General features: G+C 30.0%; 1 long non-coding RNA gene across 1 annotated transcript; it reads left to right on the top strand.

Annotated features, from left to right (window-relative positions):
• Positions 1–606: 606 nt before the first annotated feature.
• Positions 607–4,064, top strand: LOC102579199 (uncharacterized). The gene is made up of 3 exons (XR_367266.2): positions 607–927; positions 3,538–3,584; positions 3,851–4,064. It is a non-coding gene; the product is annotated as an uncharacterized lncRNA (long non-coding RNA).
• Positions 4,065–5,642: the final 1,578 nt, after the last annotated feature.

Genomic DNA, 5,642 nt, shown 5'->3' with positions numbered 1-5,642 from the left:
GATATTTAAAAGACATAAAAATTGGGTTGACTCACAAAATTATATCATGCCATAGAAATTGGGATAGAGAAAATAACATATATTATTTGAAAATAAAGTAAAATTACTATAAATTTAAATATTTTGTTTTACTATAAATTTAAATAATTAACAACTTAAAATATTTAAATGATATGTAAAAAAATTGTTTGATTCTCTAAATTATATAATGCTACATAAATTGAGACATAAGGACTACCATATATTATTAAAAAATTACGTAGAAAGTACTAAAAAGCATAATAATTAACAACTTAGAATATTAAAAAATTATATAAAAACTTTGATTGACTCTCCAAATTTCATTAGTGTGCCACATAAATTGAGATTGAGGAGAGTAACTTGTGTTATCTGGAAATTAGATAAAAAGTTAAAATAAATTACAAATATTAATAACTGAAAATATTTTTAAAATAATACAAAATTAAACAAAATCCTTTATCTAGTATTTTAAATAAGTATTCATCTATTGGAAAAATAAAAGTTATGGAGTTATTTAACAAATATTTAGAGTAATTTCACACTAATAACCATTTTAACATTACAGTAAAGATATTTGTTCTACTGTCATTTGTCATTGTTTAGCCTTTTAGGTTAAGATCTAAAATCTCATTTCCCCCAAAATCATATTCCCTCTTTTCAGCAAATCCGATATCCTTCAGACACACTTCCCCGTGAAGTTTGATTAGCGATTTCTCTTCTCCCTTTCCCCGTGCCCTAGTAAATCAACTCAATGCAAAGAGAATTTGAAGAAGAGCACAATTTTTTGCTATGTACCTCAAGGAATGCAGTTATTGAAGCGGTTGGTCCTTAAGATTGTGAGGAAATGGGTTCGAGTGACGATTATCCAGAATCATGGCTTTCAACCACTGTTGCAGAGCAAATGGGGTTAGGTTTTTCTCTACTTTTTTCTCCCTGTAGTAGTTAGGTTAATTATTTCGACTATTTCTTTCTGTTTATGGTAAGATTTCTGAAATTTTATGGTTTCATTGAGGGATTTTGGGTTTACTTCATGTGTTTAATGTTAAGTTTTATTTAAGTGTATGTTGTATGTTAATCCATATGATTGACCTCTGCAACAAATTATTTCCTCGAGAGTTGTTGTTATTTAGAAATTAATCTCTTATAAATTCACCATTTGCTATCCCTATTTACAATGCTCTTAGATTCAAGAGAAGGGTTTGTTGGTATAGTGCTTGATTGCTTGGTGAGTTGGAATATGAATAGAGGAAGCATCAAATGATTTCTAAAAAATATGGTCCACGCCGAAGATAATCAATGGTCTCTGCCTTTATTGAAGTTTGTGTCTCTTGTGTTTGCCACAATTTTTTATCATGGCATCATTTTAGCCAGATACATCTCGATTAATTCTCTCCATGGAGTAGCTTCATGAAATGCCTATAATTCTCTCAAAAAAAATTAAAAGGAGCTAAAAAAAATTGTGAATATGAAGCTATGGACTGAAGTGGCATCCAGATTGTTGTTTTCCCAGCAAAGATATCTCGTTTTCCTAATGTTGAAACATTCAAAGAAAAAGAGAATTCCTCTGGAGAAAAAAATGAAGATAACATTAAATATTCCTCATTTTATCTTTAAAAAATGAAAATGACATTAAAGATTCCTCATTTTAGCTTTTCTTCAAGAATCTCTCTAGTGTTTCTTTTTTCTTTTGAGGTTTTTTTGCTTATGAGAAGAAGAGTATTAGTTGTTAGAGCAAGCTAACGTGAATTCTTATATCTTCAATATGAGTATGTATACATAATAGAATAATGAATATGTGATGAGATTATTCACCTTCTTAATTATGAATTGCATAACTAGAAAAAGTTAATGTTCAATATCAAGTTGATTCGCAAGCAAGTTTGCAAGAAGGCAATTGGATATGGGATGGTTTTGAGGGCCTACATTGCAATTCGGTGAAGAGGCATGTTGTTGGTAACAAGAGATGTAAAGCATTTCAATATTTCAAGTACAAGAGACAGAGTTCTCTCAAGATTCAATTTTTAGTATTAGGTTTCTTCTGTTGGGAGTAGTGAATTATAAGGCACAGTATTAACCGTCATTAGTTCTTTTTTCTCTTTGTAATTCTTTTCTCTTTACAACAATAACATATTCAGTGTAGTAGTTCTTTTTCTCCTATTTTCTTAAATTTGTTTAGATGATGAAAGCATATGAAGATGAGTGACAGATTGTGCTTCACTTTATGTACTTGGAAGATTACCTAAAGAACCTAAGATCAAGTCTAAATATCTAATGATAAGGCTTCTAATCCCAATTGAAGAACAAAAATACACCTAGCTACTCTATTAATTGAACATCCAACTTCTAATTCTTGCAGTACTATTTCTATAAATTTAGTTCATTATCTAACAAACAATTTATTAAAATAGATCATGAGGAGTGTAAAATGACTTATTATTTGGTTAATGTGAGGTAAGGATCTTATTTTATTGCTCTTTTTTTATGCTAACTTTAAATTCCCTTTGCTTTCCTAGATAAAGAAATTAGTATTCTGTATCTATCTTGTTGCACCTTGATTTGTGTAGATAAACACTTCTAGTAGAAATTGCCAATCAGACTCTGTATTTGTTATCCATGATTTGTACCTAGTAGCGGCAAACCCAAATTCAATGAAATAGTTAGAATGTGTGCCTAGACTCCAATAAGTGTTGAAACATTTGAGTGCATGAATAGTTTGGATCATGTATATGTTTTATTCATATTGTGACACATTACTGAAGAGTGATAAGCTTGTACTCTAATGATAATTTTAAACTTTGGTTTGTTTATTTTTACTTGTGTGTTTTCTTATAACTTCCAATGTTTTCTGATTAGTGTCGACAATATTAGTCATAGATATCTCACTAAGATGTAACTAGGCAATGTATCATTTTCTTCATTGGACTAATATTAAAGCTTATATTTAATATCATCCAGTGATGCCATTTAGGCATAATGAAGTCAATAAGTTGTGTATCAATACTTCTATTGTTAGGTTACTGGCACTAGCAGTTTGTCTCTGTATATATTTCTTTAGTTTCACATTTAGTTAGATTGTTGCTTGAATTATATGAACCAATAGATCGTGATAAGTTGTTACTATTAGCAATGTTATACTATACTCAATTTTCCTGGGCTTCAACTTTTACAATTTTGTTTGGTCTTACATTTACTACTACTTTTTTGTTTTGTTTTTGCATATGATTGCTTTCAAGATGATGCAAGTGCATAGGCTAACTACACCATGTGAAATTTTCATAGAAAATTAAGGAAAATTATAATAGAATCTCTTGCTGGTGAAATTAGAAGTAGTAGGAAGTCCTGTGATTCCCAATGTGTATCAAATCAGGATCATGTATGGATTTGCAATACGTGTTAGGAAATATTTATGAGTTCATTAAGTTAGTTTTCGCCTACTTCTATTTATATGCAATCCCTAGTAAATTATTTATGTATTCACTGATCGTTCTTATGATTTTGTAATTTTTCCTCTTCTAGATCTTTACCATCAAGATGAAGTTGTTGCTTATGAAAATCAAATTATGGTAAGTACAATTAAAGCTCAATTATTTTGCATTGACAATGTGCACTGATTATTTGGTTCTAGTAGTTGTGTAAGATTTAAAGAAAAGGAATTGAACTCTTTCCATTTTATTGTTTTACCACACTGTCTTCTTTGTTTTGATCCCTTAATGCAATCATTTTTACTTTCTTAAATGTGTTTTGCTTTCTTTTACTCTAATATTCCAATGGTCACCTCTTTTCTTATTAGATTGTAATAATGGTTATATATTTGATTTCTTCCTAACAGGGATAATGTTATTAAACAATCGCAAATGAGGTCGATCAAGAATGTGTTTGAAGGCACTATATGTTTTGCTTATTTATAGTCATATCATATGATGTAAAATAAAATATTGTGTAGGAGTATATATTTAATTGACTTGTTAGTGACTGAACAATTTATGATATTGGAGTTGAAAAGTATTTTTTGTCCTATCTGTAATGATATTGAGTTTATGAAATTAATTAAAATCTATATCTTTTTTAAAAAAAATTGAAATTAGCTTTCTGTGGCGACTTTTTTGCTGCGGGTAAAAGTTCGTAGCTACAGTAGCGACGCATATTGCAACTGAAGGAATGATTTTTTGTGGCAACTACAGTCGTCACTAAAGAAAAGGGGTTACTGCAGCGACAACTATTGCTGCTAAATATTATTTTTTTTGTAGCGAGAAAGCTCGCCGCTAAAAGATAGTTTGCAGTGGCGACCTGAAACCTTTAATGACCATATCCATTAATTGTTGGTGGCAACAAAAGTCGCCACAAATGTGTTGTTTTAGTAGCAACTCTCCATTGTCGTTACAAATAACATTTAGTTATGGAAGTAATTGCTACGGCGCAAATGTCGCCACAAAACACCTTTAGCAGCGACTTTCTAGGTTTCTGTCGCGACATTTGTCGCCACTAAAATGCAGTTTCTTGTAGTGAGTTTGTAGACTAGCTTGTGGATTTGCCTGAAGATTCTAGCTTGTCGACTAGCTTGTCGATTCACTTGAAGGTATATGCTCACGCTACAAGAGGTAATTCTGAAATTAAATTCAGAAAAGTTTATATGCTCTAACATGATTGTACTTGTTCTAACATAAACAATGTGTTGTCTATTATTCATGTAAGTTGTATGATTCTGTTATGCTTCTATTGTGCATATAATTTTCCAATAATTGTCATCAAGAGCCATACTTACATCTTTATATATAACATAAAATATATGTATGTGCAATTGTATGTATGATTCATGGTTGGTAAATATATTTTTATCGCGAAAAGAACGAATTCAATGAAACTTGAAGGTTTTTGATTCATTGACTAATATACGTACGCTCTTAAATTGTGAGATGATCAAGAGGACAAAACGTGTTGGCGACAGTTTTTCACTTTCACATGGGAATGTACAGCAATAGTAAACACTTGTCCTAATGATTATTTGAAGCCCTTTATTTTTAAATTAATGGAACCCAAATTGAAAACTTTTCATCAGTTAAAAAAAAAGTTAAAGTTCAATGGATTTCTTTATTTAATAAATGAAAGTACGAACTTCTGAACATGTAATTAATTTTTTTATCGGTGGCTAGTGGCAATTTTTTTAGGGTTGTTTGTTATTAATCCATCAAATTTGCAAAGCTTGATAAGAAAGGGAATCATAGAGGTTGTTGATGAACAAATTATCATTGAACTGATTGTGAAGTATTTTTTAACTTTATAATTTTTGTTCTTGATTGATTGTTGATTCCAAAGATTATAAAGTGGCGGTGGCAGTCACTATTCAGGTCAATTGAATTATTTTTTCTTTTTGTTCAATAATTATTTGAGCATATTATTCATTACATAAATATCAATTTGTATAAATTAATAATTTTTTGGTTAATAAATAGTTATCACTTAAGTGGTTTATTTATTTGAAATCGTTGAAAATTCATTAGACTTTATACTGTAACGCCCCTCAAAACGAAGTAGGATAAAGTAGAGCCTCACATGGGTTTTATGCATTAATAACTTGTTAAAAAAAGAAAGAAGAGGTCCAACTAAGTGAGGGGTAGTTTGGG

Source organism: Solanum tuberosum, unplaced genomic scaffold (genome assembly GCF_000226075.1).
Source record: "Solanum tuberosum cultivar DM 1-3 516 R44 unplaced genomic scaffold, SolTub_3.0 scf00082, whole genome shotgun sequence".
Classification (NCBI taxonomy): Eukaryota; Viridiplantae; Streptophyta; class Magnoliopsida; order Solanales; family Solanaceae; genus Solanum; species Solanum tuberosum.
This window is presented reverse-complemented; position numbering and strand designations above follow the sequence as displayed.